The following is a 13,362-nucleotide window of genomic DNA, read 5'->3' as shown; positions in this document are numbered from 1 at the left end:
AGCGAACAGACGTACCTCCACTTCGGAAGATGAGAGTGAACTGATAAGGGTGGGCCGGGATGGTGGCCTACCTAGGGAAATTCATTACTACCAACGTGAGCCTCTTGAAACAGCTATATATAGCAGTGAAATGACTGGCAGGAAATCTAGACAATACATTATAAATTAGGTAGTTCCAGGTGAATGTAAATATCACTTAGGCTTCTCCCTTCCCTCCTTATATGTATATTTATTACGAAAAGAGATTATACGGCATATTGCAAGGGGAAATAAACAGCAAAAATTAGCAAACGAGTGCATGTGAGGTGTTGTCAGGCGATAATTAGCCAATTCCAGGTGTATGGCACTCTCACTTACCTTATTTCTTTCTTGTATATATTATTTGGTATAAGAATAGGGCATAGGGCTTATTTCAATAGATGAAATCAGTGAAAACTTCCAGGGAAGATTTACTTAGCGTAGCACGGCCGGGCAGGCGAGAGGATAGGGTAATGGAGGGGGGGTAGGGAGGGGAGTCAAGAACGGGGAGAAATGGCTAAATTGTCAACAGTGGATGGGAGTACAGATGAGATTAGGAGTGCTGACTAGTGTTGGACATTGGCAGTACTGATAGATGATACAAGACCCCACTTGGAAGCCCGGATGAATTCAAAATAACACAGAATCACAAAAGCGACGCCCCGCGGTATGATCCCTTGCTCCCAAGTGTCACGAAAGTGACGCCCCACGGTTAAGGGGTTAATGTCAGGACCAACTTGCCTAGCCCAAGGCTTATAAGCTCCTCATGGGGTGACATAGGATTGGATGATGGGTGGATGGATTATTATTATTATTATTATTATTATTATTAATTATTATAACGGCCATACCGCGTTGAGTACACCGCTTCCCGTCCGATCAGCGAAGTTAAGCAACGTTGGGTCTGGTTAGTACTTGGATGGGTGACCGCTGGGGAACACCAGATGCTGTTGGCATCCCTATGTGTCAAGTGGGGTTGCTGGAGGATTAGTGCCCCTCCCTGTAAAACAATTAACTCTAAGCCCTTGGCCACCCCGTTTGGGATACATGGCGTCTGGCAATGAATGAATGAATGAATGAATGTAATTGAAGCTTACCTCATCCTGCATGGGTGGGGAAAAGGTGCTGGATTTTTTTTTTTTTTTTTTTTTTTCTATGACATCTTTTATTTTGCCTCAGGGACCTGTAGTGTGGGACCTTCTGATGATGTCCAGTAGTCTATACTTGCTACCACCAGACTTTCATTCATAATAGGAGACAGCCCTGTTTGTGAAAGAATTGAATCTATCTGCAGCCTTGTTTCCGACCATCTATCTGTCCAAACTGCCATCCCTCCATATTCAGTGCTGAGTTGTAACAATAGATATTCATTCATTCATCAACTAATCTTATGTTGCCCCATGAAGAGCATAGGAGCCCGGGGCTAGGCAAGTTGGTTCTGACATCTAAGATGAGAGTGACCAGCCTAGCTCATCCCTAAGTGGCATTACATGAGCAGTAAACCCCAGCCATCCCTTGGATACAAACCTGCACTGGTTCAATCCGAATGGAGCCGGGCCCGTAATTTTCAACATAATTTTTTTTGGGGCTAGGCCAAATGTATATACCTCCGTACTACAAACTTAAAATTAAATCAAAGCCCTCAAGTTTGCTGACCATCCGATATTTTTCAGTTTGATTCAATCTGAAAGCTGATGTTTAATGAGGCATGTATGTTTAGTGATGGAGGTGAGTGTTTAGATTAAAGGCTTCACTTTCTGCCAATCTGAACTTTCAACTCAAACTGTGACAAATAATTTGGCCAATTTACATTAGTGTTGCACAACACTGCTTGGACCTTGCAAGAGGGGAACAAGTCAAGAGTGAGAGCAGTGGAAATGAGTTACTTGAGAGGAGCATGTGGAGTGACTTGGAGGGACAGGTTGACGAATGAAGAAGTGAAGGAACGTTGTGGGGTGGATGTGGATGTGGTTGAGAAGATTAGGAGAAATACACTGAGGTGGTTTGGACTTGTGGAGAGAATGGAGAATGAAAGATTGACTAAGAGGGTGTATGTAGGTGAGGTGGAGGGAGGGGTAGACCGAGGATGAGGTGGAGGGATGGAGTTGAGAGGTATATGAGGGAGGGGGGGTGAGTTGGGGGGAGGGTAGTCAAATGGTAGGTGACAGAGCGACTTGGAGGCGTTTTGTCTGTGGCCACCCATTGCGGGATTAAGGCGTCGGGCTATAGACAGATAGACAACACTGCATCCTTATCAAGATTGTTTCTACACACCGTGGTAGGATTCAGATTGAAATATGCCACTCTGCCTTTATTTTTTTGGTAATGATAAAGTAATCAAAATCTGAGTACTACTGTATTATGATTTAGTTTATGTTCAGTTTGGATCAACTTTAGAAATATTCAATCAAACACGAGTAGAATTTTTTGAATTTTCAACAACACTGCTCCAAGTATTTCTTCCTTTTTATTTTTAAGTTCAGCTTTGTAAGCCATCAATCTTTGCTGAAGTTTTAAGAAACTAATATACAGTACAGAAAACATTGGGGGGACTATAGCCCCCCTAGCCCCCCCCCCCACAGAAATTACAGCCCTGGGAGCACTTTTATTACCCACTAAACCACCAGTCGTCATAATTTGGTTATAAGGTTACAACCCAGCGTAGTAAATGGTTTCCTGGTGTACAGGAAATCATTTGGCTTGTCACTCATTGTAGAGTTACCTGTAGACAGAAGGAAGAAGAAAGAATGAAGGAAAGAAAGACAGAAGAGGAAGGAAGAGAGGAAAGGGCAGTCAACCAAGAGCAGCACTACATCGAGTGAGTGGATGGTGAGTGCCCCCACCTACCACACAACAAAACACAAGAATCATGCTAGTCATGAAGAGTTACTTTAATAAAGCCGAGTGGTAGGATTGTCTGTTCACCTTCCTTCTTTTGGGGAATAGGGAGGTAGAGGAATATTTCTGTAAATGAATAGTGAAGATGCATAGTTATGTCATAATTACCATATAAAGACATGCTTCCCTCATTCATGTCCTTCATTTGTACTATTTATTGTTCGTGTTTGTCATTTATAAAGGCTTCACCTCCTTGTACCTTAAAAATGGTGTAAATAATATGCAAGAGAACGTCGTGGTGTAATGCACAAGTAAGTTGCCTAGGAAGAGGTGCTGAGATACCACATAAGCCCAAACATAATATGTCCCGAGGTTTTCATCATACAAAATTTTATCTTTTTTTGTACGGTATGTGGTGTGAGTTGGAGGAAGGACAATATGATGGCAGTGAACAAGGCAGCATGGAGACTATTTGTCCATGGCATCCCCCTCTCCTGCAGGATTAAAACTGTCAGGGTTTAGGTAAATTATTATTATTATTATTAATATTATTCTCCTCTCTCCATTCCTTCCTCTTCTGTCTATCTTTACTTCCCTTTCCTCGTCCTTCTGTCTACGGGTGACTTTACACACCCCCTTTTGTCTTTCTTTCCTTCATTCTTTCCTCTTCCTTCTGCCTATGGGTGACTCTACATTTAGTGACAAGCCTAATGGTTTCCTGTACACCAGGAAACCATTTACAATGCTGGGTGGTAACCATATAACCAAATTATGGCACCTGGTGGTTTAGTGGGTAATTACAGCACTCCAATCGGATTGAGCCGGTGAAGGTTTATATCCAAGGGATGGTTGGGGTTATTGCTCACATAATGCCACTCAGGGATGAGTGAGGCTGGTCACTCTCATCATAAATGTCAGGACCAAATTGCCTAGCCCCGGGCTTCTATGCTCCTCATGGGGCAACATAGAATTGGATGATGGATGGATTATTATTATTATATTATTAAGTGACAAGGCAAATGGTTTCTTCTACACTAGGAAACCATTTACTATGCTGGGTGGTAACCATATAACCAAATTTTGGCGCCTGGTGGTTTAATGGGTAATTATGGTGCTCCAGTCGGATTGAGCCGGTGAAGGTTTATATCCAAGGGGTAGTTGGGGTTTATTGCTCATGTAATGCCACTCAGGGATGAGTGAGGCTGGTCACTCTCATCTTAAATGTAAGGACCAACTTGCCTAGCCCTGGGCTCCTACACTCCTCATGGGGCAGCATAGGATTGGATGATGGATGGATGGATTATTATTATTATTATTATTATATGGATGGATTATTATTATTATTATTATTATTATAGATAGATAGGTAGATTAGTAGTTCCTTTTCTCCCTAGGAAGTATATTTTCCACGTTTCCCCAAGCTATAGTAGTTGTTGTAGCCCCAGGCTCTTCTGAAATAGAAACTCTGTGGACTGCAGGCAAAAAGTTACCCATCTGCTGCAGTCCACCATCTTCCTTTCTGGGAATAAGGAAGTACTTGAGGGACTATAACTAGGGAAGTGAGCCAGACAGATGATGTAAAATGGATTTGTTCATTATAGGTCATGTGTACTAGTAGGTGGAACCCCAGGCACATCAGAACATGAACCCAGGGGACTGCAAGCTGAGTTAACCTTCTGTTTTCCACCATTCTCTTTTGAAAGATAGGGATGGGATTGAGAATTGTAAATTTAATCAGGCAGTCCCCCTCCCCCCCCATCTTATTATTGCCACTCCAGCACCAGTACTACAGGTGTAAGTCTGTATTGAACTCCTCCATAGACAAAAGGGTTCAATTATCAACATCTATTTATCTATTACCAGACGCCATAATCCCGTACGGGGTGGCCATTTGACTCTGAGTTATTTGTTTTACAGGGAGGGGCACTAACCCTCCACCAACCCACTTGACACGTAGGGAGCATGTATGGTTTGGTTATATGGTTACCACCCAGCGTTGTAAATGGTTTCTTGGCTTACAGAAAACCATTTGGCTTGTCACTCAATGTAAAGCCACCTGTAATGGAAAGAAGAGCAATAAGTAGTGACAGGAAAGATGTGAGAAATAGGAAGAGAGGAGGGCAGGCACAGAAAAATTATAATAAAGGCTAAGGAAGAAGTAGGCAGCACTACATCAAGTGAGTGGATGATGGTCGCCACCACCTACCACTAATTATCAACATGCCTGAGATTATATACTAAAAACTTGCCATGTTTTCAGGGGCTGCCTGTGATATGTACTCATGCTGCTGATCTTGCTGCTGCTGTGTTGATGGTGCCGTGCTGGAGTTGGTTCTGCCATGCTGGAGGTGGTGCTGGTGAGGCTGCCATGCTGGAGTTGATGCTGCTGGGGCTGCCATGCTGGAGTTGAAGTTGGTGGGGCTGTCATGCTGGAGTTGAAGTTGGTGGGGCTGCCATGCTGGAGTTGATGTTGGTGGGGCTGTCATGCTGGAGTTGATGTTGGTGGGGCTGCCATGCTGGAGTTGATGTTGGTGGGGCTGCCATGATGGAGTTGATGTTGGTGAGGCTGCCATGCTGGAGTTGATGTTGGTGGGGCTGCCATGCTGGAGTTAATGTTGGTGGGGCTGCCATGCTGGAGTTAATGTTGGTGGGGCTGCCATGATAGAGTTGATGTTGGTGGGGCTGCCATGCTGGAGTTGATGCTGGTGGGGCTGCCATGCTGGAGTTGATGCTGGTGGGGCTGCCATGCTGGAGTTGATGCTGGTGGGGCTGCCATGCTGGAGTTGATGTTGGTGGGTCTGCCATGCTGAAGTTGATGCTGGAGCTGGTGGTGCTGACTCAAGAGATTTCTGTCATCACTAGTGGCCTCTAATCTCTGGGCAGATATCACTGACTGACCTAAAGAGGTTACCCTAGACCGTTGGTCTTGAAAGCCTATCCTTTTGTGTGTGTGTGTGTCCGGCTCTGGGCAAAGGCTTCAGGGGCTATTTCTTGGGGGCAGTGGCCTATCCCAAGGCTCAGTAGTCCTCCTACACCTCCACATTTCACCACTTCGGCACTAACACCCACCATCCATATTGAATACATGGTAGGGCTGTCTTATACAGGACTGGTGTACTGGTATTAGCAGGGGTATTTTTATGACATGTCAGCTGGTCATCTGGTAGATCAGGAAAGTCTGCTTTTTAGGAAATTCAAATCTTTAAGCTGTTCCCTGCCCCAGCCGAGATTTGATCCTGAGTCCATTAGGACTGCAGGCCACCTTTCTACTGATTCAGCCACCACCTCCCCCTTCTGCTACTACTTTAGCTACAGCTACAGCTACTTCCATCCTTCTGAAATGTGAGTCAGAAATTTTTTAGTTCATTCACCTTGACTTGGCGGAGAATTTGGCCTTTGGCAGTGTAATCCCCAAAGGAGAGTAAGACAGGGATAGCAATACTGTGGCTCTGCGTCCCTTCCAGATCACTTTTAAGCCAAGTTGAGATGGACAGAATATAACAGTTGCTCCCCTACTTACGAAATTTTAGTAGAGAATTCCTCACCCCATCGTTGGGTGGGAAAAGGAGTTAGGACTGATGACGAGAATGTTAATGCCTAATGGTGATGATAATTATGATCAGTGGCAGTGCTAGGGTCCATAATTAGACCATTCCACCACTAGGGTATACGTGGCCAGTTAACTTAATATAGGTGTATACTGATTTTACTTGCTAAGCAACAACTAGGACGGCGACAACAGTGATGATGATAGGATGATGCAGTGCTGGAAATCAATCCCTTGTACTATCAGGCTGGCAACCACAAAGCCTAATGAGGTCTTAATCTGGTAAGTCATTAATCTCAACAACAATAGTTCTTAGCTCAGATGTTCATAAGTGGGAGAGCAACTGTCTTTATTCAAACTAACACATGATTGTTTTATTCATCTGAGAGTGATGCTTGGGGGTCTAAGGATAATAATGATCTTTATTTTTGACTTGTATTAGTCTGTGCTCAATTATCCTAGCTGTTGCACCTTAACTTCCCCAGGATTTGTCCATTCACCAGCTTTATTCATGTAGCTCAGTGGTAGAATAACACAGTACTACAGGTCTACATCCAGCCCATTGCCCTTCTTCATGACTAGCATTCTACTTGATAACCTGTTGGTGAGACGCTTATTTTATGCCAGGTTAGAGTAACAAGAGCACAGAAAGTAAATTCCCCAGGTATACCGGTAGCAGATAGTTTTGAAACCTTTCCATTGCACTTCTTCATGATTAGCATTTCTCACTGCTAAGCTATTGCCTCAGGTCAGCAAAGTTCATATGTAGATAGACAAGTATACAGATAGATAAACATTGCACAGATACACATAGATTGTAGGGAGATTGCAGTAAGTGTTTGCTAGATAGGTATACTGCAAGAATTTTGTGATAGAAAGGTTCCTCATGTTATTTTTGATGCCTTTGGATGCTAGTACAGTGTTTCTCTCAGTTGAACAATGTCTGGTGTTTGTTCAGTGAAAGTGGCTTGTCTTCTTTGTGGCTGGGGTGATTTCCTAACATGATTTCTTAGCAAGCCTCTTAGGCCTCCTAAAAAGACATCCAAGTGAATTATGCATATGATTATTGACTGATTATGATGTTTGTATTGTAACTGATGCACAGGGGACAGATTTTTATAGCCTGTGGTTTGGCCAGTTGTTTCAGGTACTGGTGTATATTGTTGCAATGGTTTCCGTTTCAATCACTCACATCAATCAGCCCTGCAGTGTCATTGTTGCTCGTTGTGTACGAACCTTGGCCCTATCGATTCCCTGTGTGGAAATTACAATGATAAGTACTGGTATGCAAATAAGAAAAATAAGCACCAAATCAGACTGAGGAGATTAAAGTTTTGCACTGGCAGTAAATGAACGAAATGTCTTCATTGAAAGAAACTTTAAATATTTCTTGCCAAATTAGTTGCCATTTAACTGTCGTGTAGCATGGCCCCAAGTCCCTTTGCTACTAGTGGGGTTTTGGGGGATTGGGGAATAACTGGGTGGTTGGGTACCTCACTTTTACAGCACACACAACCCACCATTGTGTGCCATGATATATATCGGTTCCAACATCGGTATGTGGGGGCTTTCGGAGCTCAGAGAGAAGGGGTCTTCGTTGCATGTGTTGGAAGGATAAGTGGCACACAGGTGGATGATTATGTAAGTAAACATGCACGCAGCCCTTGCTTGCAAGGACCACGTTGTGGCCGTACAGTAAGGGGGCGGAATGCTCTATGAGCGGGTTGTGTTCACGGTTCTTTTGTTTTTTATTTTTTACGGCCCAGGTAATGCTTCAAGGATTGGGCATATGCTCTTAAGTGGATATTGCAAGCCGGATGTTGCACACCTGTGTTCACATCTACAAGGTGCTGGACCACACATTCACAGCCACCCATTCATTCACCAGTTTTTTGTTTCCCCTTTTGCAAGAGACCTGGGACTAGCTACTGATTGATGTAATACCATATGGGAGTGCCATAACTCCTTACACCACCATGTGACAGTCTAGTTGTATTTTACCATCAAGTGTAGTAACTTCTGTCCTGGGTAGCAAGAAGCCACTTGGCTTGTTACTCACCGTGGTAATGAGAGGTCCACTTTGATTACTAGTCATATCAACCTGTTTCATTACATCCTGCTGTCAGCTGTGAAAGAAGACTTCTTCACCAGTTTCGAGTAAAGTGACTAAGGTTATAGACAACTGGCCAGCTGTACACAGCCATTGGCTATGAAATGTTAAGCAAGACTTCTATCCTGAGCTTGAGCAAAAGTATGTAGGCACTTCCCTGCCAGCTGTAGGAATGGAAGGTGTTGTTTGAAATATTTTTTGTGGTAAGGACTGCATTGTTTCATAGTCCACCATTCTCCTTTAGGGGGATTGTAAAGGAACTGAAGGCTGTTAGTATAACCTGAAAGCTTCAGTATCTGATCATTACCATATGATGGTGTCTGTTCCAAGCATCAGTAAAACAAGCAAGAAAAGGAATGTTACTCTCTGGTCATCCAGGGAGGAGTGATAAATATTAAATACAAGTTAGTGCTGGCGGAGTATTGTCGGCATACTTTTGCACATGCCTGTACATCACAAACATGCAGAAAGTCCTGGTTATATGCCACAGATGCTAAAAAATACAGGGTGGTTCATATATAACGTCTGATCACATGTGTTTTGTCCTTGCTTTTTGAACCACACCTTACCCCATCCTTACGTGGGAAGAAGAGGCTAGGGTGATGATGATGATGAATGCAATGGTGATTGTAATAATAATGAATGATGATTATTATATTTATGGTGATTTATATGGTGAAGTCTCAGTCAGCATTACCATCTCTACCCTGCATCGTTTCTGTTTCCCGTAACCCTTACTTTATAGTGATTGTTTGCCTTTTTTTTTTTTTTTTTTTTTTTTTTTTTTTTTTTTTGAATTAAAATATCCCCCCTTTCATTTGCTTCAGTAATTACTTACAGTTCACTCATTTTCATAAGCAGAAATTTTTACTCTCCTGTGATTTTCATCTTTCTGCTGCCAGACATCTCAATCCCATAAGGGGGAGCCACAAACAAATTAACTCCATGTTGCACTGTCATCTGCCATTTGACTGCCCTTTCTCCAACTCACACCCCCTCCCTCGCATCTCCACTTCATTCTTCCATCTCAGCCATGGTCTCCCTCCCCTCCCCCTCCACGTCATACACATACCTTCTTCTAGTGAGTTTTTCATTCTCCATCCTCTACATGGCCAAACTATCTCAAAGTTTTTATCTTAATAGGACCACAATGCATCTTTACTTCTTCATTTGTATATCTGTCTGTCCATGAAACTCCACACACTCCTCACTTCATTTCCACTGCTCTCACTCTTGACGTGTGTCCTTCCAACAGGATCCAAGTTTCATTTCCATGCTCACTTCCACCCCCCTCCCTCATATCTCTCTCCACTTCATCCATCCATCTCATCGTTGGTCTGCTCCACCTCACTCACTCACACTTGTAGTCAGTCTCTCGTTGTCCATCCTCTGTACATGACCAAACCATCACAAAGTATTTTTCTTAACAATGTAATTCCTCATTTTTGTGTTTTCACACTTCTCACTTCACTTCCCTGCTCCTTGTCACGACTTTCAATGACCCAGCAACCTTTATACTTTGCTATACCCATTCAAGCACTTCTTTCCATCCTTACTCATCACACTCAAGTACTTGGATGCACTCTCATTCTCTGTTTCCTCACCATCCAGTCTCACTGTATGTGCTGTGACCTCTTTTCCCTCAAAGATCATAACTTGACTTATATATACATTCTCTCTTAGATTCCATTGCCTACATGCACCCCCAGACTTATTTACTAAGTGATGCAGTTGACATTCCTCACAATACAGTATCATCAGCAAGCAACTGTTCAGGAAGTTTCCACACCTTACCCTCTCTCATTAGACACTCCAATATGTTCACATTTTTGCCTGTTCTCTCTCTTTTAGCTCCATCCATGTACAAGTTGAACTACCACAGTGACATGACATGCGGAAACATGACACAAGGAGACATGACACACTCAGATATGACAGACAGAAACATGACACTCAAAGTATGACACAGAGGCATGAGATTTTTGTCCTTAGCAGATTCATTTCCTATGGTGACTAGCACCATGTTAGTCTTGTTTCAGCTAGCATTTACAAAGGAAAGATGGTAATTTAGTCCCTAGTTAAACAGTATAAATGAACAAAGTCGTCAAAATACATGCAACCATCATACATGCAGACTGAGCCGACACCATCAGGTGTATGTGGGTAGCCCTGTATTATGGTTTAGTAAATTGTGGGCTGTTGTTGCTGTGGTCCTGTATTCTCTGTAGTAGTGCTGTAACCAAACCACTTCTCTGAACCAATAGTGCCTCAGTGTCGACATTTTTGCCAATACAGTGTTTGCTCCCTGACTAAGTAAAACAATGTCAGTTGTTTTTAGCTTCTCTGTGTGTGCTGATCATCTAGCTTCTTAAATAAGATATAGCTAAATGAGCTGAGAAATTTTACTAAGGTTGTATGCATGTCATTTTCCAAAGTAGACTGCTGAAAGATTCACACACATCTGAAAAAGATTATTAGAGGATAATCTTTGTTGTAAGAATTTTGGAGTTTAACTCTCAGTCAAAAGCTCATATTGCCTTTTTTCCTTGAATAAATTCCAGTATATTGTTTCTCCAGCATGACTTTGATTCTTTGTAGTTAAAATAGGCCTAGGACCACCACAACAGCAGGTATTATCAGCCCAAAATATCATAAACAAATGTGGCAGATAAAAGGACTTTGCAAAAAGCCATAGTGCTTTTTTACCAAACAATAAAAATAGGTGTTTTGCATATATTATCCTTCTTGAAATATTGATGTTGGTTGTTATATTTGTATGCCGATTTTCATGCCCATTTTCTTGTTATTTTTGCATTATTATTATTGCCATGTCATAGTGGTGTACTGCACAGTCTGCCACAGGAAAAAATATGTACTCTTGTCCTTCTTTGTTTGATTTTAATTGGTAACAGGTCAGTTATGAAACTCATCCTCAGGCTGTATTTCCCTCTGCCTATGACCTCCAGTCTTTTAAACACAATGTGGGCAGGAATTTCAGAATTAACGGATCTTGACATTAGCTCTCTTTTGTGTGTTATTTCTTGCAGCCTATATTTTTTTCATCTCTGCATTAAAAAGAAAATGTGGTGCCGTAAATAGCACTGAGAATTTAAAACTAACAAGCAGTCTTAGTTAATTAATGTTCATTTATGTTAAAGATTAATGAACATCTTGAGTTGATTCCATTCATTAAACATCCCGAGTTGATTCCCTTCATTTAGGTCAGAGATTAATGAGTTGAGATTTTTCCCTGCATATATACAAACATTTGTTGTTAATACGGTTTATGTTTTTATTTTTATTTATTTTTTCCTGTGGCTGACTATATTTTTATATTGATGTGGGTGTGTTTTTTTGGTGGGTGTTTATTTCTGTTGATTTATTGTATAGTCAGTTTGCTTTCACCTGACAGAAATTCATAACTTCTAGCTTGGATTATGACCAAGTGTAGTCAAGACTGGAGAGTTAAAATTAATAGTAACCAAGAAGTCTCATCCCTATCACATCACTAAGACTTATCAAATTTTATAGCCACAGAAATTCATAACCTCTTAGCTTGGATTATGGCCAGGTGTAGTCAGACTGGAGAGTTTATTTGAATAATAACCAAGAAGACTCATTCCTACCTCATCACTAAGGTCTATTGAATTTTATACACCAATGATTTAGTACTGAAGTTATGAAAGTTGCCATGTTTTGTCAGATGAAAATAAACTGACTATAGTTATGTATATGTTGAATTGTAATATGTTATCTTAATCTCTCTATTATTTTTAATAATCTGGGAAAATGTGCCTTTGTAATGCCATCTTCAGTTTAAAATTTTATAACTATAATGAAAGATGCAACAGTGCCCCAATGGACTGAACTATTTTGATATACTGTTTCATATCAGTCATTTGCCACATTTTCCTAAGTATGTGCAAGAACAAACTTGCCTGACAGGTCCCTATCGTCTGTTAACTCATGGCATCTTGGAAATCAGCAATATTATGTGTTGAGCAGATTATTTTGTGCAGTATGCAAAATTAAGTTAGGCAGATTGTATTAAGTTGTAAACTCTCCATCATCACAGCCAGTTGTTTATTCATTTTAAAAATTACTGTCATTATGCTTATTCTTAGGCTATGCTGTTGATATTTCTCCTACTATGTTGCGCTTTGTCTGTGTATCGTTTGGGTGTGTGTGACGGTGTTGGTGTCTTGGATTAGGTTCTGGTGGCTTTTGATTCTGGAGAGATAGTGAGAGAGTGAAGTATTGTACATGACAGTGGGTTAATATCAATGTTGTTGTGAGCAAGGATGTGTGATGCCCCATGATTTTGTGTGTGTGTGTGTGTGACGGTGCTGGTGTCTTGGATTAGGTTGTGATGGCTTTTGATTCTGAGAGATAGTGAGAGAGTGAAGTATTGTACATGACAGTGGCTTAATATCAATGTTGTAGTGAGCAAGGATGTGTGATGTCCCCATGATTTTGTGTTTGTTTGTGTGTGTGTGCAAAAGATTCGGGATTTGAATGGTGAGTGAATGAGTGTATGAACCATTTCATTGGGCTTGCAGTTGGCCAGTTTCTCTCCCTGTTGAGTTTCCTCTTTGTTGTATGGGCCCTTTATATTTCATCCATATGTAAATAAAAATAAATAGGGGATGACTGCTTGAAAAAATTGATTACGATGATGATTGAAAAATAATTGGTTACGAAGATGATGATGATGATGATTAGTCCACTTCACTAGGCATGGTACTGATAGTTCTCCCACTTTAAAGCTTGTTCATTCTATGTTCTTTGCCCCCACTTCAGATATTTCTATCAGAAGAGAGAGAGAGAGAGAGAGAAATTGGGAGAGAGA

The 13,362-nt window shown here is 41.5% G+C and overlaps 1 non-coding gene across 1 annotated transcript; it reads left to right on the top strand.

Moving 5' to 3' along the window:
* Positions 1-855: 855 nt before the first annotated feature.
* Positions 856-974, top strand: LOC145402968 (5S ribosomal RNA). Its single transcript, XR_013897904.1, has one exon. It is a non-coding gene; the product is annotated as a 5S ribosomal RNA (ribosomal RNA).
* Positions 975-13,362: the final 12,388 nt, after the last annotated feature.

The sequence above is a fragment of the Coenobita brevimanus genome, chromosome 59 (assembly GCF_032717465.1).
Source record: "Coenobita brevimanus isolate Jiangsu-jjx chromosome 59, ASM3271746v2, whole genome shotgun sequence".
Taxonomy (NCBI): Eukaryota; Metazoa; Arthropoda; class Malacostraca; order Decapoda; family Coenobitidae; genus Coenobita; species Coenobita brevimanus.
Note: the sequence above shows the minus strand (reverse complement) of the source record. Positions and strands in the feature narration are given on the sequence as shown.